The sequence below is a fragment of the Phocoena sinus genome, chromosome 1, assembly GCF_008692025.1.
Source record: "Phocoena sinus isolate mPhoSin1 chromosome 1, mPhoSin1.pri, whole genome shotgun sequence".
Classification (NCBI taxonomy): domain Eukaryota; kingdom Metazoa; phylum Chordata; class Mammalia; order Artiodactyla; family Phocoenidae; genus Phocoena; species Phocoena sinus.
The window spans coordinates 40,515,754-40,543,212 of record NC_045763.1 but is presented as its reverse complement, the minus strand read 5'-3'; the positions used below and the strand labels follow the sequence as shown (position 1 = coordinate 40,543,212).

Genomic DNA, 27,459 nt, shown 5'->3' with positions numbered 1-27,459 from the left:
GTTGAGTGACTGAAATTGAATGTTTTTTCATAAACTGCACCAAATTAACTGATTTCAGATTTAAATTCTGCCAATATTTTATTGAGCATATAAACCATTTGTTCATTCATTTATTTACTTATCAGACATTAACTGCATTATGAATATAAAATCAGTTGGAAAATAGTCCTCCAATAGACTGAGACGCTCTCAGTCTAGTGACGAAGGCAGACAGGTTGACCAATAGTTGGGAACTCGGCCTCCTCTCCTCTCACAGTGAGCCCAGCTGCTTGGGTTCTTTTCTGGCCTCTGCCACTCATCACCTGTGAAACCTTAGCGATTTGCATGGCCCCTCTGAACTTGTTTTCTCACCTGTAAGATAGAAAGAGTTGAAATCACTATTTTATGGGGCTGTGGAGAAGAATAAGATGTTAATGCACACAAAGGCACGTAGGGCACCGCCTGGCATGTGGCAAGAGTTCTGTAAATGTTGACATTATTACCAGCCCCATTTTACAAAAATGACTGAAGCTCAAAAAGCCTCCATTGTTTGTCTAAGGTCGGTAATAGAGATGGAATTTGAGTCGAATTCTCGCAACTCTATACCCAGGCACTCCTCACATTATTATTCTGCCTATACCATTCAGACTTCTTTTCCTGTGGACATAACCTTCTCCTGGACTTTGAAATGTGGGGTCCAGGACTTTAGTTGTGTCCCTAGGCCTTTTGTTGCCCATCCAACCCCTGCCTCCCGCTCTCCCCTTGCCCTTCATACTTTGCTGACAAACCCCCAACTGCAAACCCACATGTTAATAGTTTTAAGGAAGAAAAAAATTCTTTTGATAATTAAGCTGGTGGAATTTAGAAATCAACAGAACAGTACATTTTCCCAGCAGAGCCAAGAAATTAATTAGGAGCAATTTGCTGTCAGAAACAATTTCCATAATTTTAAGTTAAAAAAAAGCAGCAAACCATTTTTGTGGGTGTTTTTCCTTGGTATACTTTCTACTCTAAACTGATTTAACTCCTAGAAAGACAAATTCTTCCAAAGACCCTATTTTCTGTTCCTCAGACTTTTCCCCTGAGAGAGATTCCAGCCTCTCTCTGGCTGCTCATATTCAAGAGCAAGGAGGAATCGTGTGTGATAGAGCCTTTTTGATTGCCTCCCTCACTCCATAGGGTAGAACTTGAACTTTGCCAATGGAGCGATTATGAAATGCGAACGTTCCTGTCCCACGAGTTGGGGCAGAGGGTAGGGCATGTGATGCTTTTGAAAAGAAGTCTGAGAGGGGAGGAACAGAGGTGATGGTATAATGAATGGGCCATGCCAGGAGCCTGCTCTATAGAGAGGCACTAAGGAATTGTGGCTTATAGCATACCTCTACAAACTGACTGCGTGTACTCACCCAGACTCCGCCCTTTTTCTACCCATGTGATCTTGGTCAAGTTCTTCAATTTCTCTGTGACTCAGTTTCCTCGTAGGGTAGTTATGATGATTCACGGAGCTCGTAAGTCAACAGGAAGATTCACGGTGCTTGGGGTGTATACAAGTGTTTGTGACGGTCTCCTGTTATGATCATGGTGGTGATGATGATGAGGATGAGTGGCAGGTCCAAAATCCCAAAGAAGTCTGAGCTGTTACTGGACCCATCTTGGACTTGGGCACTCTGGTTCCAGACTCACAATGCCCACACTAAAAAGCTGTTCTGTCACAACAACCCTTTATTTTGTAAGGCATCAGGGCAAAGAACAGTGGTTGTGAGATGTCACACACACACACACACACACACACATGTGTTACTAATAACAGTGAAAACACTAAGCTTTATACATGATATACTTCTTTTGTATCGGTAGAACAGATTTAAGATTAACCCTACAGTTTTGTTATTTTTATTTATTACTATTCAAATATGAGAGGAAAAGAAGGGAGTAGAGTTACAACTAGAGCTAGAGAAGGGATTGTAACTGGCAGCCTGGAAATACCTGAAGCACAACCTGTCGGCAGCAATCATTACTATTACACAGTTAATAGTTATTGATATACATCATTGCAATTTTTGTTTTGCTTTGTGTTTTAGTTTTATCTCAATCTGAGTTATCAGTCAACGTACAACCAAGAAAAAGAAACCACTCCAAATATTTAAAAGAGAGGGGACTCAATGCAAGGAATAGGTACCAGTTGAGAATCCAAACAGAGAATGGTGAACAAACTCAGAGGTCAGCAGGAAGACACTGCCATCCTAGGCTAGAGGGTCAAAGGGAGGACAGGTGATGCTGGATCCTAGGAGCTAGGGTTACCCAACAGAAGCTGAAACTGTGGCCACGTGTCCAGCAGTAGCTGGAGCCACGGAGGAGACTTAGCCACTGCCAGAGACATCTCCATGGAGGTTGGGTCGGGGGCAGTACTCTGGCTTATCTCTTCCACTTTTTGCTGCTTTGGCGTCAGACAGCCATCCTGTCTTTGAACACAAGCTTCAACACTTACTAGCAGTGCAACCAGCCTCTCTGAACCTAGTGGTCCCATTTGTAAAGGGGATACCACCATATGGGGTTTGTCTCATCCCTTAGCCTATGGAAGATTTCCCAGCTGTTGTGATTCTGTGCAGCTAAAACTATTTCTTCCCTGCAACCACGCCTAAGACGGCTTTCCAAACAAAAAACATGGCTGCACATAGTGTTATACAAGAAAGAATTATTGCCTTGAGTTGAAGTTGATAACTGCGAGGGGCAGCTATCAAGAGCCAGGACATAGAGTCAGACAATCCAAGAGCCAGGGAGATGAGAGCAGAGTGGAGGGTGGCAGGGAATATGAAGACGTGAGACCAGAGCTTTCACCCAGGGTTTTTCTACAGCATGCCTGCATCCAAAGACTGTGTTTAAAGGCCCATAGCCTGGGAAGCTGGGGAGAGCCATAATTACAAGAGTCAGTACCTATAAAGTGTTTGGCATGCCATTAGATATGCAATAAAAATTGATTTCCTCCTTACTCTTCTTTCATTTGCTTCAACACATACCTACTAAGCCCCTCGGCTATATGAAGACCTGTGGTAGGCACTAGGGATTTAGAGACAATATAATAAAGGAAAAGTCACAGAAAAAATTGACTAAAATTTAAATATGACAGATTTTTTACCAAATAAAAGCACAGTACAATAATATCATCTGGAGGCAATAAAAGAAGGGAGATTCATTTCACCTTAAGAAATCAAAGCAAGTTTCACCTTAAGTTTTTTTCAGAGAAAAAGAAAATATCATTTGACCAAAGCCTTAAAGAACAAACAAGATCTTCATTGGTAGAGAAGGAAGTAAGAGCTTTCAGGCAGTGGGAATAGCATGTACAGAGGCCTGGAGGTGAAAGAATAAAGAATATACTTGGGGGGCTTCCCTGGTGGCGCAGTGGTTGAGAGTCCGCCTGCTGATGCAGAGGACATGGGTTCGTGCCCCAGTCCGGGAGGATTCCACATGCCGCAGAGCGGCTGGGCCCGTGAGCCATGGCCGCAGAGCCTGTGCATCTGGAGCCTGTGCTCCGCAACGGGAGAGGCCACAACAGTGAGAGGCCTGCATACAGCAAAAAAAAAAAAAAAAGAATATACTTGGGAACAGGTAAACAGTCCACTGTGCCTAGACTTTGGGGGATGGGAGAGACTTTGGGAAAGTATGAAGTTATACTGTGGGAGGTGAGGGTGGGAAAGACATTGGAGCTGGATCCTTAAGGGTCTCCTCTTAACCACAAAACCCCACATTTGTGGAGTCTTTTAGGGTTCAAAAGGTTGGTCTCAAACAAGCAATCTCCTGGCAGCAAGTCATGAAAGCACTTAATTCAGAAAAGTTTGAGTTGTAAATTATTCTTCTCCTGCCTAGGCCTTTATTTAGTTCACTAACAAGAGAGATTTATAACCCTCCAATCTGTGCTCTCATTTTGCTCTCTCTCAGGCCATGGGGCTCTTTCTAGAAATTTCTTAGCCAGTTCATCTGATCCCTAGACTCTAGAGTCTCACTTTCTGAAGCTCACGTCTCCCACCACAAACCTGCTTTTGGTAGTGGTTGAGGTGGTAGACTGGGACTGGAGCCCAGATTTACATTTTGCTAGCGTGTGCCTGTGTACCTGACTAGAGTACCAGCTTTCGTATTTCATGGTGACAACATGTGACTTTGGCAGTGCTGTACAATTCAGCAAACTCTTCCACACTCTTTGTATTGTTTAATTCTCCTACCAACGCTCAGAGGACAGATGCAATTTTTACCAGCCCCGTTTTATAAAATGAGAGAATGAGGTGTATGATAGGAGCAGAGGCTGCCTGGAACCCTGGTCTTCTGAAGCAAGTTAAGGGTTTGATTGTGCCAAGAAGGGTTGTCTAAGGAATGACGGGAGGAACTCTTATTATCTGGGACTTCAGGAAGGAGTTGTTCCTCCACCTTGGGGCTTAAATGCACTAAAATGATCTGTGATTCTCAGTCAAATTGAATTGTGGGCAATGGTTGGAGAAGAAAGAAGGGCTTTGAGATCCAAAATGAAGGTCCTGAACAGAGCAGACGACCAAACCACAGATTCCAGAAACAGGGAGGAAGCCCCTCCAGTCTCTCCTTGTCCAAGTCTTCCAGCACAGGGACCTCCCTGCTTGAGTACCTCCATCACCCACAGGAGACAGTCCAATGTCCTCGGCACGGCATTAAGGAATTTGCACTGTCTGCCCCCAAAGCCGTTTCCATCTTTATCTCTTAGACATACTGAACTGTTCGCTTGGTACTTGCATGGATGCTGCATATTGCCACATCCATGCCTTTGCTTATGGAGTTTCCTCTGCCAGAAATGCCCTTTTCCCTTGTTTACAACTTGTCCGTTTATTCATACATTTATTCCTTTAGTCAGTCCGTGAATAAAGTGCCCACTATGTGCCAGACACTGCTCTAAGCACTGGGAATACAAAAGGGAACATCAAAAGTAGTCTCTGCCTTCATTGGGGAGGAGAAAAGTATTAAACAATCACACAAGTTATAAGGACACACTATAAAAAGGGTAAAGTAAATGGTGTAATGAGATGCTACACCAGGAGGTCCTAGAGAGTTCCCGTATCAGGGAGGGCTTTTCTGAGGCAGGATATTTAAGTTGAAGGAAGTCTCTGGTACCCCTTAGCCAATTCAGTAACCAAATCTTTTATAAAGTCGATTCGAGAGGCAGGTTGGAGTCTGGAAGTCACAGCCCCAGTGAGAAGGCGGGTTGCACTAAAATGGGATCCTTCCTTCCCTCCTGGCCTCCGCAGCAATTCCCAAAATAAGAAGCAAGCGGAATTGTTTTTGTGTTCGAAGCTGAAATTATTTTTGTTTCCCTCCTCCCTCCATGCTCCCCCGCCAGCATGCTTCTCACCGCATCTCAGTATTTATGTTTAGAGTCCCGAGGAGCCTACCATGTGCATCTCCCATGTGCCAACCACGTGCTGGGTACTTGGTGTGCCTCTTTACATTAAACACTTACAGCAGTGCGCTGAAGCCAGTTTAGTTCCAGTTTTGCAAGTGAGGAAACTGAAGCTCAGTGAGGTGAGTGGATTGCCCTGTTTACACAGGTAGCCGGCCAGTCACACGCACTGGTCCCAGCACTGTTGGAGCACACAGAGCACACCTGCTTCCTCTCCCTCAGCAGCCCCTCACATGGGAAGACAGTAACGTGGCTGACCTCCAGGTCTTCCCTTCCCCAGGCCAAGCTCCCCAGCCTTTAGCTTTTATCCCCAAAATGGCAATTCCAGAGCCTCCCTCTCCCCCACTTGTCCTCCTCCCATGGGATTCCTGTTTTGCTCCTTTGGGGAACAAATCTGGACCTGTCACTCCCCACGGTAGACTCATCCCACAATTCTCACTGATCTGAGGATAGAGGCCAATACCTCATCATGGCTGATAAAGCCCTGTAGGACTGACCCCTGTCTGCCCCTCCAGTCTTATATTAACCCAACGACCATCTCTTCCACCAGGCCTCACCCAGCACTCTGACCTTTCTGATGTCCTCCATTCTCTCTCACCTCTGCTCTTCTAAACATGTCTATCCTTATGTTTAGAACAGTTTTCAGTTAACTGACACCTAGTCATGGGAGGGTAAGTCTCCCTAAAGGAAGTCTGCTCTGCCCTTGTGGGCTGTGGTGAATGCCCTTTACCTCCACGTGTGAGCAAAGCCCACGGGTTTTCTGGGTCCCCGCTCTTGGCATGCTGGATTGTGATTGTCATTTTATATCTGACTCCCTCACTGTGAGGTCCTCCTTAAAAGCAGAAAGATAGGTTTGACTGTCCTTCCATTGTATCCCAAATGTCTGGCCTGTATTAGGTGTTTGGTGAAAATATGAGGTCAGGAAGAGAGAAAGGATAGAGAGAGGAAGGGAGGGAGGGAACGTGAAAGGGAGAGAGGGAGGAACAAAAGGGACTCAAGGAAACATATGGCCCTTGGAGGGCTTACAGTCTTGTTGACACATCTTGGGAGAAGGTAACTAACTACGCTGACGGCTCACAAGGTGTACCGTGTGCACACACAGCCTTTCTGTGGGATCACATAGTCCCACCATCCCCTCTCTTTCATATATTCCTTGCAATAATTCTGAGAAGAAGATATTCCCATTCTACAGATGCCAAAATTAAGGCCTAGCAAGGTGCCTTGGTTCAGAGATGAAATAAGCAGACCTGAAATTCAAGTTATTAATTACTCATTCAATCATGCATGCATTAAACACATTTTGGTGCGTCTTGCATTTCATATTTTGTGCTGGGCACTGAGAAAGAAAGGACTAAGACTTGATTCTTGATCCAGAGAAAGTCCAAAGGAAGAAAAGGAGAAGTGAAGAAATACAGTAGTCTCGCTTGGGTAGAAATGTGCACAGGGTACTGTGGGAGCACGAAGGAAGCATCGGACTGGGCATTAAGGAAAAATGGGAACTTGTTAGGCAAAGAAGAAAGGGGAAATGAATTCTAAGCAGAGGCCTTGGGGAATGGAGAAGGAGAGACTTGGGAAAGGTGATAGATGGTGACCCCCACCTTTGATCACCAGAGTCCTTAGTCTGCCCCAGCTGACCTTTGCCCTGGTACCAGAGTCTAGCCAACCTCTGAGTGTGTGTTGGTCTCCAGGTAGGGCTGGCTTACTTATCAGGGGAGGCCGGTTAATTGTTTGGCACTATGTTTCAGCCTGCTGAACAGAACTGGATAAAGAAGGATATAACAGAGGGAACCAGAGGCGGTAGATGGTGATAGGAAAGCAAAGTTGCTTCTCAGGATTTGTCTTCTGACAGTGACTACTGAAAACACCCTGTGAGAATGAAGGAAATCTTTGCCCTACTAAGGGATAAGCATGTAGTGAATAGTTAGATGTATTAAGAAACCAAGGCTTCGGCCTTCAAGAATCTTGGAAGGTCTGGTGCCAGAAAAGCTGGTACAGGCAATAAGGAATTTATTTTCTCTCAGGTGGTCCTGGTGTGTTTTGATACAGTGTGGTAGAGTGAAAGGGCCCCAGGCAGGAGCCATGAGACCTAGGCTTGCCTCCTAGCTTTGCAACTGGTTAAGTCAACTCTGGTGCCACTGAGGCAAGGTGGATGTGAAAAGGACCAATGTGATTACAGACTATATTAATAGAAATCTGATTATAAGAACAGAACCAGTAGCAATAGACATACCTGCATATCTATCTATCTATCTATCTGTCTATCTATCCATCTATCCCTAGAGAGATTTATAATAAGAAATTGGCCCATGTAATTATAGAGACTGACAAGTGCCAAGATCTTCAGTTGGCGAGCTGGAGACCCAGGAGAGCGGATGGTGTAATTCTAGTCCAAAGAAAGGAAGAACAAGTAAGCTCAAGACCCAGGAAGGGCTGATATTTCCATCAGAGTCCAAAGGCAGGAAAAAACTGATGTCCCAACTCAAAGGCAGTCAGGCAGGAGGGCTTCTCTCTTATCTGGGGGGAAGGGGTAGTCTGCCTTTTCTTCTATTCCGGCCTTCAGCTGATAGGTTGAGGCCTACTCACACTAGGGAGAGCAATCTGCTTTGCTCAGTCTGTTGATTTCAGTGTTAAACTGATCCAGAAACATATTCTTCCTCCAACGTCAAAGGCCGGAAGATTTCTAAGGGCTCTTGTAAGTCTAGGATTCCTTGGTTCATTCTTTGCATCTTTCACCAGAACTCCTGCTATACTGTGCCCATTGACTTCTCTACCTTCAATCTCTCTTTATCCCTCACAAATCCATCCCCCAAATCCATTCCCAAGTCCATGCTGCAGCCAGAGAGACATTCTTGGCACACAACTCTGACCACTTCCTGCCCCTGTTAGCAGTCTCAAAGGCTCCTTGTTGCCCTCAGGATAAACCTCTCCAGATTTTCTCAGAGAAGGGCTGCTTTAGAATGATATTCAAGGCCTTTCAGAATCTAGCCTGGGGGGCTTCCCTGGTGGCGCAGTGGTTGAGAGTCCACCTGCCGATGATCCGGGAAGATCCCACATGCCGCGGAGCGGCTGGGCCCGTGAGCCATGGCCGCTGAGCCTGCGTGTCCGGAGCCTGTGCTCCGCAACGGGAGAGGCCACAACAGTGAGAGGCCCGCGTACTGCAAAAAAAAAAAAAAAAAAAAAGTACAGAATCTAGCCTGGGGATGCTTTTTATCACTCATTCCCCATGCACCCAATATTTCAGCCACAATGAAGTACTGGTCATTCCCCAAATGTGACAGGGTCTTTCACATACCTTTTTTGACCCGTTTTCTTTTCTTGGAATGTTCTCTGCCTCTTTATCCTTCAAAATCTATTTTGAATATTACCACCTCCAGGAAGCCCTCATTGACCACTCAGGCTGGTTTAAGAGCCTGCTCTGTGCTCCTCCAGCACTCCACATAACCTCTTCCACATAGTGGGGGAGCTGTCCTTCCCCAATATTCCATGAAGCCTTGAAGGCAAAGACAAGCATTCAGTGTTGGGTCCTGCCATGTGGATTCTTAATACTTATCTCCTGACCAAATGAAAATATATTTCCACGTTACCAGCTGGTTTCCTCAATCCAGGATGTGGAATACAGTGACTTTGTGAAGTTGCCAGTATGACCAATCATTTCCTCTTCTCACCATTTTTAGTGAAGTTTAATTGTAAAATTAATGCACATTCATTCAAGAAAAATGTAGGAGAAAATAGAAGGTGAAATGCTCAAAGACTACCACCATTGTCACATCACTGTATTTCCTTCCAGGCTTTTTTTCTATGCGTATTTTCTAAAAGGTATAGAACACCCACTTATTTTGTTTCTCTTCTTTTCTCTTAACAGCACAAGGTAAGAATTTTCCATGTCAATATGTAGTGCTCCATTACCATCATTCTTACTGGCTTGATAATATTCCATCAGGTAAATGCATAATAACTTATTTACTCCTTTTATATTGAATATTTAAGTTAATATTTTGTTCACCATTATGAAAAGAAATCTGTGGTAGGCATCTTTGTGCATAAAGCATTTCTTTGCATTTAGGATTTGTTCCTTAGGATTAGTGCCTCTGGTTGTCTTCATCTTGTGAAAATCAGGGCCTTGATCTAGCATCTGCCTGTGTTTTTTGCCCAAAACCCTTCATACCAAGAAAAGCAAAAACTGACATCAGTGCCCTAAGAATCACTTAGCCCAGTGTTCCATGTATGGCTCCTGATTAAGACAATATGCCCTTTCTCTAATGTGGCCATAAATATTTGCCTTCAGTGAAGTAGATGCCAAGGAGATAATATTGATTGCAAATCATAGCCCTTGTAATTAACCAATTTGTGCAGCTGGAAGATGGAGCTGGTGAAAACATTTGCTTCCGAAGGAGGATGACGGCCTTTCCAAATCTGTCTCTCATATATGAATTTGGCCTAATCCCGGGAACATTCCTGGTGTGGCTGCAGACTATCAGGTGCTCAAGATGTTGCCAAGGCTCTGGACAGAAACGAAATGTCTTGGTCTTTTGCCTGCCGATCACACAGCCTCCATCACCCACCCGAAACAGGCCTACATCTCCCAGGTGCCTCTGCAGGGACGCATAAGCACATACTAGAAAGGGTTATGAACTGAAGTTGGCCCTGGGTGCTGCCCTCTCTGTGTCTGCCTTATCAGGAAGTGTAAGAGGGAGGCCCAAGAAGCAGGAGGTTAGGCTTCTGGTCCCGTATCTACTGTGGAAGCCTGGCTCTGGACAGGTGAGGGCAGCAGAGAGCCAGTCAGTCTGGTCAGCTGGAATTCTAGCTGACCATAGCTGGTGGGAGCACCCAAGCTCAGCATTGTGGGAAAGGGGAGTACTAGATCCAGACACCTGCGTAAATGGAATAGGGGTCCAGGTACCCACCGGATAGAGATGAAATTCTAATTAATACTAATAAATCCTTTCACTTGGGCTTCCCTGGTGGCACAGTGGTTGAGAGTCTGCCTGCCGATACAGGGGACACGAGTTCGTGCCCCGGTCTGGGAAGATCCCACACGCCACGGAGCGGCTGGGCCCGTGAGCCATGGCCGCTGAGCCTGCGCGTCCGGAGCCTGTGCTCCGCAACGGGAGAGGCCACAATAGTGAGAGGCCCGTGTACCGCAAAAAACAAAAACAAACAAACAAACAAAAAAATCCTTTCACTTAACCAGTATGCTTCAGCTTATAAATAGAATAAGTTATTCTGTTGAATCCTCTCCATAATCATATCCATTCAATAAATGAAAAAACTGAAGTTCATGGAAGTTAAATAACTTTCCAATGTTCACACAGCCCTCAATGGCAAAGCTGTGTAATAAACCAGGTCTGATCCCATGGAGTAACTGGAGTATATTTAATTCTTTACTTCCACTATCTCATTTGATTCTTGAAGCCCGTCAGGTCAACCAAATGCCCTCTTAAGTGGACAAATTGAGGCCTCCTAAACTTAACAGAACACTATCCCAGGTGATCAGGAATCGCTCGAGGCAGGAAATAGCAGCCTTCAAAATGTCATATATATTTGGGGGGCAGGGTGCAGGGCACTAGTCTCTGGCTTCCATGAAGCACTGGGCAAATACCTCTCCAGCCTCACTGTTTTCCCTGGCCACTCAGTTTTATCTCTGTGCTCAAACTTTTCTCAAGTGTTTGCAATTCCTAGAATGGACCAAGTTCTCTCTCATGTTTAGACTTTTGTGCATGTTGGTCCCTCAGCCTTGAATGACTTCCCTCACACCTGTTGGTCTGGTGAATTCCTCTTCATCCTGACCACCTCTGGGGCATTCCCTGAGTTCCTCATCCCTGAGCATGCTTAGACGCATCTGTGGTCTCACAGTGGTTTGCCCAAACCTGCATCTTTGCACGTGTCACACTATATTATAATGTCCTCTTCCTTCGTTAGACTGTAGGCTTTTTACTGACAGAAGATATCTTATTAATCTTTCTGTTGGGCACATAGTTGGTGCTCAAATATTTATTGAATGAATGCATGAAGAAACATCTTCCATGGTGCAAGAGTCCAGGGGTGCCAGAGGTTTCATGCTTATTGATTACGGGGATAAGCTCTCATAACCCACTAGGGAAATGAGTGTTGATTTCCTGAACCTTGGGGTTACAGTCTGGCAAAGGAGGCCACATTTCCTTCTTCTCTTCAGAAGCATGGTTAGTTTCCTGCCTGGGTGGCCATCTGGTTAAAAGGACTTAAAACACTAGAAGACCTCATGCAAAAGAGACACTTAATCTTTACCTTATTCCCACAAATGCCTGAACGTGAAGTCCAGGCACCTCCACAGTTCTATCTGAGCTTCTTTTCAGATTGATTTGGCAGAGTGAAATCTGGCTGTTCAGCCACAAAGAATGGTCTCAGACTTATTCAAGGCACTTCAAATTTTACCTACCCGTCCAAAACACAACTATTTCAGAGGTTTCCTCCATCCTCCTCAACTTGTACTTAACTGCCCCCCACCCAACCTCCACTACCCTGACAAAGGCATTTAACTGCAGCTCCACATAGCAGATTCCATAAATCAGCAGAACTGGCCACGTTTTCCCTCTCTCTCTCTGTCTCTCTGTCTCTCTGTCTCTCTCTCTCTCTCTCTCTCTTCCTCACTTTCTCTCTCCACTCCCCTTCCCCACCATACACACATGTTATAGCTTCTCAATGAGTAGTCACATTCTGCCCATGTTTTATTTAGTTTGAGGTGCTAATGCCAGAACAACGATAATGAAATATATTAGTTACATTAAAGACGTTTTAGAGAACCAGGAATTGCTTTCAGAAAGACAGAGCATATCTGACTCCAAGCAGAGATGGTAGCAACAGGCAGATGATTAACAGTTAATAGCATTAGTGTTGTAATTAGAACTGCCTTGAACTCTTAACCCGTCTGCTTCTCTGATTTCTAGGTCCATACAGTGAAGAACGAGATGCCCTTTTTTCTTTTTTATCACCTTTCTTCATTTGGCTGCGTGTTCGGAATATATTCTTTCTCAAGTAAATATTACTAACTGCTATCATTTACTGTCCACCTATTGTGTGCCAGGTGCTTTGTACGTACTGAGGGTACAAGGAAGAATACAGCATGGGCTCAACCCTTGAGGAACTGAATATAATATACTTTGCTCAAAGATCTTATCTGGTTAGAATTATTACCCCTGCTTTTATAAATGAGGAAAGTGAGGCTGACGACGGTGAAGTGGCTTGTCGAAGCTTAGCTTGTAAGTAGCCAAGCACGGATTCAAATTAACTCCATCTGACTCCAGTCAGTGTTCTTTCCAGCATGACAGTGCTCTATGAATGACCATTATTGCCATCGCTTTGCTAATTTACCCACATTGGTTGACTCTCTGGGACTCAACTCACAGTTCAGTAGTGGAGGACAAAGGGAAAGGAAGAATGAGATTGAACAAGAGGTCAAGTGCTCTACTTGGCTGTTTGAAAAATCACCATTACCATTAGAGTGTTCTGCATCTGGAGTCCCAATAGAAGAAGCAAACTAGCAGAGCTCAGCGATGAGAGAGTCAAGCGGGTAGTTCTTAGATGTCCATGTTAATAGGCAAATGGCACCAGGGAAGACTAGGCACATGGCTGGGTTTCAAGACAAGAGTGAAGAGATTCTAGGTCCCATTGAGGAGGCTGGCAGGGAACTGGGGGACATTCGGTCTCTGGCTAAAACTAGTAGACAGTGATAATGGTAAGGGTGTTGCTGAGATGATATCATGGTAGCATTTGGCCAGGGGACTCAAAAATACCCATATCCAACCTCATCTCAGCCCGCTTTCCCTAAGGCAAATATACTCACAAGGAAGGAGAAAGTTAGCTATTATAATTACCTGGAACTTTGGCTCCAAATCTCAGTGCAGATTTCCACTGAGCTGAGCTGAACTAAAATGTGGGTTCTTTTATCCCGAGCTTGTGAGACTCAAATGGTCCAGAACCAAAACAACACTTAAGTCCTCCTTTGTGTTTTTCCAGTGCCCTAGCCTGAGCCTTGCCTTTAAGAAAAAGCTGCCCAGAGTGCCCCCATCAGAGCCAGAGGGATATGAGCAAGGAAGTCCACACAGGAAGGGTAGTAACTCCAATGGTAGGACACACCTCACCCAGTTTTGCTCCATGACCAGTTATTCTTTTCCACCAAGGCTCTAATGAGGGGAAATACATAAAATCTGACCCATAGGAAGTAAAACAGAACCTTATTCTTAGCTGGAGTTTTGGGCTCAAACCCTAGTGCAGAGAGCCCTGGAAACCAGATCGTGGATCTGGTAAAGAAAGAGTAAATGAGATAATATAAGAAGCTTCTACCATAAACCTAGGCTCCCTTTAGATGGGATCACCTCTTCCTTGGGACCTAGAATCTCTTTTCTCTGCTCTTGATCCCAGCCAAGGGTCCAGATCTCCCTGATGCCATGTGCTTATTAATCTGGACACTTAGGACTCTCTGCTTGATTTCCCCATTACTGAGATCTGTTCCTAAACTGTTCTGGTTTGGTTTGGTTTTCCACCAGTTCTTTGCCCAAGCCTGCCTGTGTCTTTCTATAGCAATCTGACACTATCCCTTCTTTACATATCCAAATCCTTTTCTCCCTCAGCAGATATTTCTTTCTTCTGGAAGCTTTTCCTGCTGCACTCCTTCCCCCCACACTCACTCACCTCCAGGCTGGGTCAGGTGCCTCCTCTCTCCTCTGCCTCCTGGCTTCCATCTCTCACAGCACTCACCACTCTATATTATTTTTGAGTTTACATGAATGTTCCTCCCCAAGAAATTAGATCCTTAAAGGCAGGGAGTATACAGGATTCACCTTTGTTTCCTTAGTGTCTAGCCGAAGATCTGGCACAGAGCAGACTCTAGGGAATGTTTGATGAATGAATAACTTTAAAAATTATGAATTTGTCCAGGTCAATGTAGTGTTATTCAGGAGGGAGGGAAAAAAGAGGAACGTCTGATCCAGAGCCCTTATTGTAAATTAAGGTGAACCTCCTAACCTACCTCCTTCGTCTGTTCTTCATGACCCATAGCCACCAAAACTGCTGTTCACTCTAAAATCACACCCAGCCTTTCCCCCGTAGCACCACGCGCGTTCCCATTCCTGACTCCAGCTTTGTAGCTTCCTCTGGGCAACTCTCAGCCTTGGAAGTGCCCCGCTGTCCTAATTCATCCCCTGGGAATGTCTGTCCATTTTGATGCCCCCAAAGGCAATTCCTCACCTACATGAGGTCCAGCCATGCAAGAGGCCACACTTATTATCTGGCTCAGCTTTAGATGGTGGCCTCCCATAGCTTTCCTTGATCATGCTGCCCTGGCTTCCAGACAGACCTTCCTAAGGTTACCTTTCTGTGTGAGCTTCCAAGTGTAACACCTCGCTGAAGGGCTCCTTATCTTTTATCTCAGACCCTTTTGACACTGCCTCTCGGGTTGTGGTCAGACACAGCCATGCCCTGGACACTGCTGGGTCGACCCCTCTAGTAGAAAGCTGTAACATCAGATCCCACTCACTCCCCAACTGCATCATCTGACATAGCATCATCTGTACTTTCTAGATAAACCCCCAAAGGGCACTCTTACGGAGAAGGTTGAACCTCAGCCAGAAAGCGAATGGTCAGGACAGAAACCAAGAAGACACACTTAAGTAAGAGCCAGACATCCCAGAGCAGGCAATAGAGAAGAGGGAGATTTAAACAAAAGTAAAGGGGAATTTGGAGCAAATTTTCAAGAGCAGGAAGTACCAGTCTAAGTTTTCCATTGAGTTTGAAATAAGGCTAGAAAGGTAGAGTGACTGTCAGATCCCCTAGATGCTGGATGCCAGAGCAGAGCATTTGAATTTGATATGTTGGAAACAGGATGCCATTGTAGATGCCCAAACAAAGCTGCCCAGGAACATGGAGAAGGCACAGACTGGGATTCAGGAGACCAGAGTCTGAGGTCTTGGCCATATCACTAGAGAGCTGTGTGGCTATGGACAACTCTCTTCTCTAACCTGCCCCAGAAAAGTTACACGCCGGTGCTGAAATGTCTTAGAAGTCTCTCTCGGCTCTCGGACTCCATGGCACAGTGGATTTGGCCTAAAGAACTTGAGTTTCCCTCTATCTAGCATCCACCCCCACTGCCCACCACCCACCCCCAACCAGCTGATGATCAGGGCCCTGGAGGGCTACCTGTGGTGTCCCATCTGTTGGGACACAGCCAGAGAGAGGACTGCTCCTGCCACATGTGCTCTTGTTTATTTTATTCTTGATGCTTTCCAGAGAGCTGGGGGTAGTAGGAAGGGGAGGGAGAGAGAGGGCCTCCTTGCAGGATCAGTTACAAGTATTGTTGTCCCACTCCATATGTAGGGACTGGGCCCAAGCACAGCAGACAATCAGCATGTGGGAAAGCCTGGGCCTTTTACCAACTAGCATCCTCCAAAGGTCAAATTAGAGACTTGGAATTTTAAAGAGAAACAAATACAATGAACTGAGCAAGCAGCTCTGAACTGGTCGCCTCAGATGGGTGACCATGAGAAGGCCATCCCTTTGCATTAGTCACTATAGGCTGGGCTACGCTGTTGGAACAGACCAACTCCAGAATCTCAGTAGCTCATCACGGTAAAGTTCATTTATTTGTTGAACACTAACGAATTTTGCAAACCCGAAATTTGGGATAAAATGAAAATTACTTCCATTTACAGAGTGCCTACTATATGTTAAGGACTATTCTATATATTTTATATAACCTATCCTCTTTTTGCACATGAAGAAATTGAAACTCAGAGAGGTGAGGTGACTCGACTAAAGCCAGACGACTAACAAGTGGCAGAACAGGTATTGAGGCCCAAGCCTGTCTAGCTGCAAGGCGTGTGCTCCTTCCCTTACTCCACACCTCCTTCCCAAGGGGGCAGTGAAAAGTGGGCCCTTTCCCTCTCCCACATCATTCAGGCACATCTTCCAAGGAAGAGAATGAGAAAAAGCAATCATCTGGCAAATGACCTAGCGAATGTCTTTTCGCAGAAACGATCTGCATTGTTCTTTTAACTTGGCCATTGTCAACGGCGCAACTTAGTGTACTACCCTCTACTGTGTACTTGTCTCCCTAGACCCTAAGCATCTCAAGCGCATGGGGGCCATGCGTCCCCAGTAGCCAGCATCAAGCCTGACAGAGCGCTCAGAGAATGTTTGTTCGTTGGTTGAATAAATGAGTGAGTGAGTTCATGCATTCTCTGACAATTTCGAAGAGTCTTCAGATGAATGGCTGAAATCAGATCATAAATCTTCGAGGAAAAATTCTGTGCTCTTCCCTGCATTTATCATAATAATGGACGTAGATTAGCCCTTGCTACCACCCTCAATCACTGAAAAATGGACCCTATTCCTCGTGTACCCAGAATAAAGCTGGAAAAGCAGGGAGGAAGTGAAGTTGGGAAATTTTTGTGAGGATGAAACAAGCGAACTTACTAACCAAGATGTCAGAGGTAAGGGAGGAAATACGTAAGAGAGGTATAAGCATACCTATTTTCAGAAATGACCTCAGACCCGTGGGAGCAATTTGATGAATAAGTGGAGAGTGTTTAACTGATGTTTTCCCAGACCGCACCAGCCTGTGGGCACAAATGGGGTCCCATTTACAGTAATCACCTGTGATTTGTCGGCTCATGCCCCTGTGTGCTAATGCAGGACTCCAGCCTCCCTCAAAGGCTTGGTCAGTTATTTCTGGAAGTCTCCAACAGGCATCATACGTGATCTCACAGAGGATGCTATCTGCTTCCACATGCCATCTACCATGTTGCTTCTTTCCTTCTTAGCCTATCCCATTAGGTTCTCTGCTTCCTTCCACTGAGAGTGTTCCCCCCTAGTCAGGGCTCCCACTGCCCACCAAGAGAAATCGGATGACCCCACCAAAGGTATTTCCTGCTTATGATATCAAGCTGCCAGGACAAGAAATATTACATTGGCCAAAGTCACAGTCTTTTCAATCAGTTCATTTCCTCCGCTCTGCATTCATAGCTCTCTCTGTGGCCTTTTTAGAAACAGCTTCTACCTGCAGTCCCTCTCTCCCTGGAGCTCAGACATGGGCCCATAGGAAACTAATCTCAGGATCAGACATCACGCCGTCACCCTCTTCTTGCCCTACAGAAGAGCTAGTGCATGTCCTCTTTGTGCCAGTTTCGGCATTCAGGGATCTTCATGTGATAGAACCCCTGCAAGGAGTCTGCCCCAGCAGTCCTTTTTCTAGACTACAGCTGGAACCCACACCTCTGAAGGATGGAGATAATGATCTCTGTTACTCTTTCTGAAATTCTGTCATCCAGACATGTCTGGGTATTTTTCTCTAGATGCATTTGTTGAGCACTTACCACGTTCCAAACACTGCGAAAAGAGGCTTATGTGCAGCTCTTCATTTAGTCCTCACCTCATCCCTGTGATCTAGGTATTATTACCCACTTTTCCAGGTCCAGGGAGGGAAAGTGCCTAACCAAGGCCAGCCAGCTCTGACACGCTTACCCTGGTCTTAGCCTTCGTCCTGACTCACTGGCCATGGCCTTTCCCTGGGAGGCTGTGCTGTCTTGTTTCTTGCCCTTCTTGATTGCCAGCCCTACCACTCACCGTCCCTTTTGCTTTCATGCTTCACCTATGAGATCTGATACCTAGCACACCTTTCCAGCTGTGATCTCAACCACTCTGGACAAGAATGTGATTCCCTCTTCTCCCCTGGTCCACATATAGGCTTAGGCCTCCTTTTCCCTTGGAAATATCCAGCTCTGGTCCTGCCAGTGACATTTGGCATCTGGCTTTCCATGGCCCTGAAAGTTAAATCTGACAGCCCTTTGCTATGCTGTGTGGCCTTCAGACATATCTTAACATCTCTGGGCCTCAGTTTAGTTGACTGCAAGTAAGGGTAATAATACTTACCTTGAATGTTTATTGTGGGGTATAAATATGACAAGATACTTAAGGTGCCTAGAATAATGCCTGACACATAGTAAATGTACGGTAAACAAACTGCTCCAAAAGAACTGATATTTACTAAATGATTATCACATGCTTTGCTAAGTGCTTTATTGGGCTTATCTCATGTAGCCTTACCCTCAACCTTATGCAGCAGGTACGGTTATCATTCCATTTTACAGATGTGAAAACTGATCCCAAAATAGGTTAAAGGACTTACCCAAGGTCTCAGACTTTGAAAGTGGCAGATCTCAGGTGTGAAGCAGGTCCTCATATTTAATGACTCGCTTTCACTGCTCAGCACAAAGCAGACCTCTACCAATGGGGTTGTTGGGCTGCTTCTAGTAAATGAATATGTAAAGGGGCATTTTCTTTCTTTTCTCTTTGTGCCATTGCCTGAGACACCAGTTCCCTGCCCCAAGATTTGCCTACGATTTTCTTAGCTTCCTCGGAGGAGGCTAAGAGGGTGTTGCAGTTTCCTCTACCCCCAGAAACGCACCATATTGCAACCTCCCCTGGGTAGGACAAAGGCCAGCCCTGACCAGCACGGTCCCTGGCTGAGTTCCTTGGCCAAGAACAGTGCAGAGAGAGATCCTTTCACAACTGAGGCTTGCCAACAGAGCACTCCCGCTGAGCCAGGGCCTCTTGCCAAGCAGCTCTCCCTACCACTCTGATATGCAGATGTGTTCAAGAATTCTTCACATCTGCATAGGGAGCATACAAAAGCTGTGACTTGGCTGGAAAGAAGGAAAATGTGAGTGTCAGCTCAAGGAATGGCTGCTCCGAGGGGCCAGGCAGGGGAGGACAGCAGATCACAGCTGGGAATAGTCAGTACAAAGCAGATGGAGGATGGAGAAACAGCACTATCCACCCCAACGCCTGCCTCTTACAGGAAGGCTCCCATGATCTCTGGACTGTGGATACCACTGGCTCATCTGGGTGATCCTCCAACAACTGCCTCCATCTTGTGAGAGTTATACTGTACTTAATCTGCATCACCTTAAACCCATAAATCAGGAAGGAAAAACACGGCAGCAAAGGCAGTGGTCAGAGCCCTGAAATAGGACTCCGATACCTTTCCGCAAATACATTCATGCAACCAATATATATGAGGTGCCTACGCTGTTCCAGGCCCAGAGCCAGAGATGGATCAGACAGTCGGGACCCTCAAGAAGCTGCCACTGTCTAAGGGGCCGACTGGCAAGGAGCTGGACAATATGAAGGAAAACACAGAAAGCTTCCTGGGGATGCAGGTCGATTAAGGTAAAGAGGGTATGTCCGGGGAGGCTTCCTAGAGGAGGTGACATCTGAGCGAATCTTGAAGACACGTGACGATTGGCCAAGTGAGGAGCTTATTCTGTACTAACACCAGCCAGGCACTGTTGAGCATGAGAGGATAGATGCTCACTCACAATCACTCATACTTACACACCCACGTGCTCTCATGCATGCACGTGCACACACACACACACACACACGTGTGCACACATACCTTCTGAGGTGGGTGCAGTGCTGGTTGGGAACAGTTTGTAGGCTAGCACTCTCTGTTCCTCCCGTTATAATCCAAAGGTCTTCCTTCCCCAGTGCTGTTTTCTGTTTCCTGAAAAGCCTTGGCAACCTTCCTCAGAAACAACTACTCTGCCCCTGTTACTTTAAAAGCTTCATTTTCTCATACTGAATGGCATAGGAAGCTGGAGAAAAAGGAATTCACCAGGGCATCTTGAGCTCACCTTTGCTCTTGGTGTCCTCCAGGCTGATCCCTACAGAGCCCTGTGCTGGCACAAAGCAAGAGCTGACTTCCGGTTGGAGGGAGTGGGGATTCAGCTCAGGGAAAAGGCTGCCTTGGTGGAAGGGAGAGGGTCATTGCCTTCAATCCCTGCAGGAATATCTGAGAGCAGAACAGAATGCAGAACCAGGATCAATGTAGGAACGCTAGAAGAAGCAGGGAGACTGCTCAGCGTGAGAGGCTATTTCCCCAAGTCAAAGCTGGCCACCAGTGGGATTAGCTACTTTGAGCAGTGGGCTTTCTGTCTCCACTGGAGTGTGAGGGGACCAGACCACAGCTTAGTGGCTGGGGAAGATGTCGTAGCAGAGCCTCAAACACCAGATGAGAGGTCACATCTTTTTGTCCTGTTCTACCATCTTCACACGGGAACTGACTTAGCACAGAAGGTATGTTCAGGCCTCTAAGAGAGCAGGGATTTGCATTTCCAAGATTATGAAGAGAGACATGTAGTAAGTATGTGTCTAGGCGTCCAAGATGTGAAAGATGTGATTATTTGCAGAACCTAATCTCATACCTCCCATCCTTGTTGAACTGAATATTGCAAAAATATTCTCATTCGTATTTGGAATGGTATGTTTCTAAGCAATCATTATTCTGAATACTCATTCCAGCCAGGAGACGACCTGAATATTGAATAGAATAGAAATGTATATATTAGATTACTTATTCAAATGCCTTTCTGGCAGTTTGGATAGAATTAAGCAACAGTCCAATCTGGCTGTTGTTTTATGCATGGGATGTCAAAGCTAAACAGCCCCTAGAGAATATTCTCTCTCAGTCTTTCTCTGCACAGAGCCTCACCATCCTGTCTTGTTCACAGATGGGGAAATAGGCTGAGAGAGGGGGGCATACAGCATGGGAATGGGAGACCTGGGACCAAGAGCTACCATTCAGTGGCCAGACATGGTGGTTCGTCCCCGCTGGACAAAGGCGGCAACTGAGGCTCAGTGTGGTTAATCGAGTTGTACAGAGTCACTGCTAGTCAGTGGCAGAGTTGCTTCATCCCAGGTCACTGTCCTTTTGTATTACCTCACTGGGCCCCTAATATAGCCAGAGAGAGTGTGTTCCTCCTTTTTCATGCGGCCTGCAGACTCTCTGCCAGGTGCTTCAATTATGAAATCTTGTGAAGTGATGATATTATCCCTGGTCTATAAATTGAGGACATTACAATGAGTATATAGAACCACACTTTAGGTCCCCCAGACAAGGAACTCTGCCACACCACTGTTCTACCCTGCATGCCCTAAGAGCGCCACACGACGCCAAGCAATGACATATTGTTCGGCAGTTACAATCACAAAAAGCAATAACCCAAATGTGCCTTTTGAAATGAACCCAAGTAATCCTTTTGAAGGAAAATGTTCACTGAGAAGCTTGCTGAAATGTCATCTCTGAGAGGACTTCTTCAAGCTCTCCCAAGGCCCTTTTCACACAGTATTGTCATTGTATATGGCATATTCTCTCTGCTAAATCAGTACTTTAGGGCCAAGAACCACCTATGATTGGTTTTTTGCATTTCCAGCTTGGGCCCTGGTGCCTTGCAGGCATCTGGAAGGTTTGCTGCACAAATGGATGGATATTTGGTTAGAATCACTGCAAGGAAGGACCTCAAGGGGGAAGGACTCTTCTCCCTCCCCAACCAACCTAGAGCTCATTAATCTGGAGAACAAAGAGGACCCCGCAAGTCCTAAAACCTAACATGGTCCTTCCAACCCCACTGACAGTAAAGTAACAAAACCGAGAACAAAACCTCAGAGCTTCCTGGGGTTCTGCCAGGGTTGGGGAAGATGCTTCTGACATGCATGTTTCCACTCAGACTTGAATCTCACTTCATCTCACCAACCAATTCTGAAATCACAGCTTCAGCATCTTCTCCAGTGTCATCCTCACTACCCTGTCCTTCCAGGCCCCTAGAGCCCCAACCCCTCCGGGAAGTTCCTCAGTCAGGTAGCCCGCCGTGCTGTCTCCATCCCAGTTCCTCTTTCTCCCCTGTACACTCTTCCGTTCCTGCTTATCTGGTGCTGCCTCTTGCTGTCAGTTCCTGGATGGCCCGCGTAGAGAGAGGCAGTGTGGGCCGATGCACGGAGCACAGGCTCTGGTCTCAGATGACTTGGATATAAATCCCAGCTGGAGCAGTGAATAGCTGTAGGACTTTGGGACATTCACTTAACACTCTGAGACAGCAGTTCCCTCTCAGGATTGTCGGGAGGTATGCAGGGACCCTGATCATGGAGGGCCTTGTCTGCAAAGCTAGGGAGCTCAGACCTTATTCTACAGACAAGGGGGCACTATTGCAGAGTTTCTCATCTGAAAATCACATGCTCAAATCTGTCTTTTTAAGAGAATTCTCTGGCAAAGGCACAGAGAATAGACTGAAGAAGAGGCAGCAGAGGAGAAAAACCAGGCAGGAGACCTTACAGGGATGGGCAGGGGGTGGCAGTGGGGGAGGTAGGCGTGGGACAGGGGGAAGTGTGGAGTCACAGGTGTTAATGGCCTGAACAAAGGAGGTAATAAGAAACAGTAAGAAGAGCTAATGTCTATGAGCTCCTCCTCTGGGCCAGGAATAATGCTAGCATTTATAGGGATTATTTCCTTGATTCTTGTTAATAACCCAAGATTTTTCATCCCCGGAAACTGAGACATTGAGAGGTTAAATAAATCACCCAGGATGACATAGTAAATAAGAAAACTGGGATTCAAGTCCAGACAGTCTCACTCCAGAGCCTAAGTGCTTAATCATCCAACTAGCTCATGATTGAAGCAGAGATTGGAGAAAAACCATTTAGAAGGTGAAACTGGCAGGATAGATTGGCTGAAGTAAGGAAGAGGGTAGAGCATAGGGTGACTCTCAGGTTTCTTCCCGAGGTCCACAGCCCCTAAGAGGCAAAGTCAGGATTTTAACCCAATTTTATCTAACTCCAAAGCAGTTTCTCTTTTCACAGCCTTAGAAAATGTTACCTGAGAGGTTGGTGTTCTCAGGACAGAAGGGATAATGTAGAGATTGGTACTTTCCCCAGAATTGCACAATTCCTTTATTTAAGCCATTAAACCATAACTAGCTTTCCTTAGGTTGTTGAGGGTGTGTGTTTCTTTACAGAAGGATTTAGTATCAATTACACAGAAAAATTGACTAGAAAATGCATATGATAGCTTTGTTTCCTGGGTACCGATCCAAATGCAAAGGAGGATTCCAAGTACCTTTGGAAACCGAAGTAGAGGGAAGGCAGAACATCCACTGTAGCCGGAGGGAGATTAGTGGGAGCTTGAGCTTGACACTTATTCATCCCTTTACCATGCCTTCCCCAAGGCGCTTCTCTATGCCAGGCTGGCCCCTGGAGGATGGTGATAGATTCAGCTCCTGCCTGGACATCTCATAACCAAGGTGTGAAATATATAAGTAGGCAGGCCTTCAAAGGGCTAAAGGAGGGGTTGTTTTAAAGGAGAAGGAGTGTGCCCTCCAAACAAGAGAAGATACTCTGTCTGGGTCTTGTCTTGGCATTGGGCAGAAGCCGGGCCATGTAGCCTTGGGCACATAACTTGACTGAACTTCCTTGTTGTCGTTGTAACAGTGGTGCAACCAGTCCTAGTTCGATCTACTCTTTCCTCTCATGTAATCAAGGACCTGGAATGCTGGGTTGGGACTGAGGGTCTGGAGCCTTGGCTGCCTCCTGGGGTGGAAAATGTTAGGTATACAAGCTGCAGAACTTGATCCTGAGGGTGAGAGCCAGTGTCTGAGGTGGAAGTGAGACAGAAAGACAGACAAAGACTTTGACCCTGGGTCTCACCCAAGGGGCCAAGCAGAGAGGCAAGTCCAGGTGTGAGGCATGAAGTGGACATGAGTCCAGAGGCCGTAGGTTGGAATGGAGGGTTGGGCCAGGGACAGGGCCAAGAGACAGTCTCTGGGTATTACTGGAGCTCCTACAGGATACCGGCAATCACCACCCTGGGTGCAGTGGGCTTTGTTAAGCGTGCTGAGTGGTCCCGGTGCTATTAGGAGAATGAAATGGCACCTATGTGTGAAGCACCTAGCGCCTAGCACACAGTTAATTCTCAGTGAGTGTTAATCGTGGAATTGCTTTTCTTTTCCATCAGAATTCACCAAGAGCTTCCATTGTGCCAGGTCCTGTGGCGGGCACTGAGAGGAGGGGAATGATAAAGATGCAGCTCCTGTCCTTCAGAAGCCCAGAACGCTGGAGATGCAGACTCATAAATAAGATGTCCCTATCAAAGGTTCTAAATGACATCATGGAGGAGGCCTAGTGGTGGGACAGGGCGAGGGGGCAGTGACCCAGCCTAAGAGTTCTGGGAAGGCTCCCTGGAAGAGATAGTGGCTAAGGTGGATCTCAAAGGTTCAGAAAGAGTTAAGCAAGCAAAGATTGGTGAGCAATACATTCTGGAAAGAGGCACAACTTCAACATAAGCGTAAGACAACATGGAATAAAGTGGAATGTGAGGAGAGGCAAGAGATAAGGCAGGGCTCTGCTGAACCTGGAGACAAGGAACCTGGACTCCATCCTGAAGGTGATGGGGAGCTACTGAAGGGTGTTAGGCAGGAGAGAAACCTGGCCAGCTTTATGCTTTAAATAGATCACTCTGGCTGGTGGACAAGAGTTTATCAGAGAGGCCCAGCTAGAGGCCTGGAGGCCAGAAGAAATCTTTAGTTTGATGTTTCTGAGTCAAAAGTCAGTTATGGGGGCTTCCCTGGTGGCGCAGTGGTTGAGAGTCCGCCTGCCGATGCAGGGGACACGGGTTCGTGCCCCGGTCCGGGAAGATCCCACGTGCCGCGGAGCGGCTGGGCCCGTGAGCCATGGCCGCTGAGCCTGCGTGTCCATAGCCTGTGCTCCGCAACGGGAGAGGCCACAACAGTGAGAGGCCCGCGTACCGCAAAAAAAAAAAAAAAAAAAAAAAAAAAAAAAAGTCAGTTATGCTTTGATAAAATTAATTGGGGAAGATTCAGAAGTGGGAATAAGGGCTTTTGCATCTAAAGCTAGATATGAAATGTTAACATTTGTACTCCTATATACAATGAGCTGAATTCCCATCCTCTGTGCTATGAAAGGTGATGTAAGGGGGCATAATGCCTTCCAGCTTTAACTCTTTAAGACTTGGTAATTCTATTTCTCTTCTTAGGATATGAAATGGATGTTTATGTCATTAACCCCCCCAGGCAGGACACATGCTTTGGGTTCTGCCTTCCTTGTGTCAGAGTGTGTTGCCTGAAGGCACCTTACCTGTTCTTACGAAAGATGTTATATTTATCACATGGTTGGATAGTGTCAGGATCTATGCCAAGATCAGGGCTCATCATGTGAGTAATATCAGGACCTAGTCTGTGCTAAGATGGCTGCTCTGTCTATGGTTATGGAGCTGAGAAAATTGTCCAGTTGAGGTCTTTGACATCAGGCCTTTGGGCTCATTACCACAGTGTCTGCTCTACTTAGCTGCCCTGCCAAACTGTGCCAAAGGATTCTGGGAACATGTACTCAAGGACTTCTCTGGTCCTGGCTGTGCCCAACTCTGTATATCTGGAAGCTGTAAGAAAAATGGATATACTCCAGATCCCCACAGCCTCTAGTGCTTTCCTCCAAGACAGCACTAATTCACACATTAGAGTCTCCTGTTTCAAGACTGGGAGCTCCTTAAGGGCAGGAGCTCACCTGACTCACCAATTTTTGTGAACTCATCATCCCTGTCCATTTTGATTAAGGAATTTCCTTGTTGCAGGTACTGTGCTAAGAGTTAGAGATACACAAGTGGACAAGCCACACACAACCTGGGTCTTCATGAAGAGATGGATTTGGAATATTTGAGATGCCATTTAGACCTCAAAGTCCAGATGTCTAGTAAGCAGCCGTATGCATATGTGACAGGAGCTCAGGGGAGGAGTCTGTCTGCTCTAAGTGTGTGAGTACACAAAATAAGAAGACCAGAATTACAGGGCAAAATTCTGAGAAATACTGACATCTAAAATGTGGGTCAAAGAAGAGGAGCCTACCATGGAGACTGAGGGTTACATAAGAGGAGGCAGGAAGAAAATCAAGACAACTGAAGTCAAGGGGAGCAAAACATTTCTGGAAGAAGACAAGGTCAACAGTGTGAACGCTGCCGAGACCAAATGTAGGAATTCAGTGATGTTGAATTCAGTAGGTCACTGGTAACCTTGGAGAGCAGGTTCAATACAGGTGTAGGTCAGACTGCAGCGGGGCTGAGGGGTGAACGGGAGGTGAGTAAATGCTGATAATAAGTGTGGACTGCACTTGTTTTCAAAAAGTTGTGCTTGTGAAGAGGAAGTGAGAAGGAAGAAATGAAAGGTGAGGCAAGGATGAGCAAGGGTTTGGAGGGGGTGCAGGTCATGTTTTGAGGCTGGGAAAGGCTTGAGCATGTGCAAGCACAGGTAGGAAGGGGCCCTCCAAGAGGGAGAGGTCGGAGATCCAGCACAGAGCACAGCACTTTCTCTGTGAACACTGAGTGTTTTCTGAAACAAGTGAGCAGGGGAAGGGTTTCTGCGGGTACAGTCTTTGGGTTCTGTCGCACCCCACTAACTATTCTAAAAATGTTGTTGCACTTCCTCTTTCTGGAACAGCTGGGCCATTATGAAGTACACAAAAACCACCTTTTCAAACTCCCTAGAGGACGTTCGATTTCAGATCTAAGCCAAGGTGCTTCCTCTCCAAGGACCCATGTGGCTGGATTCGCCCCTCCCACGGCAGCACCTAACACTGACTCCCAGCAGGAGGGAGGAGCCCCAAGGCAGCAGCAAACAGAAAAGTTTCCACCGCAGCCTCTTGCCCACCCACTTGGGGACTTAGCATGGGGCAGAAGGCCTCCTCTTTGACTGAGGACTTCATGTCTACTTTGAAAAGGCAACAGGGCTGACTGGATAACCCAGACAACTTGAAAGGGTGTGCTTAGAGACAGCAATCTCATTATGATTCATTCAGGCACCCCTTCAACGTTAGTCATCTCCCCTACAAGCTGCCACTAGCTTGGGTAAGGTGCTGAGCTCCCTTATTTATACAATGGGTAGCAATTCATGGGGTTATCATGAAGAGGAAAATGAGAGAATGTAAATAAAAGAGCCACGCATGTATTAGATTCTTCATAAATCCACATGTCCTTCCCTTTCTTGCCAGGAGCCAAAATTGCTTTTCCCCCAGTAAGTGCCCAGTCTTGAGTCTAAAGGTCAAAGGGGCTAGACTTAGAAAGAAGAGCATCTTGGGAAGCACCTGACATGGCTGCACCTCAGGATGATACCATCTGTCCCTTGGGCAGGTTTTTGTTCTTTTGTTTTGGGGATCCTGCTGTAAGAGACTTTTGGATTTAATATGTGAAATGAAAATCC

General features: G+C 46.2%; 1 protein-coding gene and 1 long non-coding RNA gene across 2 annotated transcripts in view; one reads left to right on the top strand and one right to left on the bottom strand.

Annotated features, from left to right (window-relative positions):
• Positions 1 to 27,459, top strand: part of AGBL4 (ATP/GTP binding protein like 4) — a 1,318,619-nt gene that overhangs the window by 1,012,301 nt on the left and 278,859 nt on the right. The window lies entirely within an intron of this gene.
• LOC116760885 lies at positions 106 to 18,595 on the bottom strand. The gene is made up of 3 exons (XR_004351877.1): positions 18,552 to 18,595; positions 1,386 to 1,546; positions 106 to 351 (listed from the first exon to the last, which is right to left on the bottom strand). It is a non-coding gene; the product is annotated as an uncharacterized LOC116760885 (long non-coding RNA).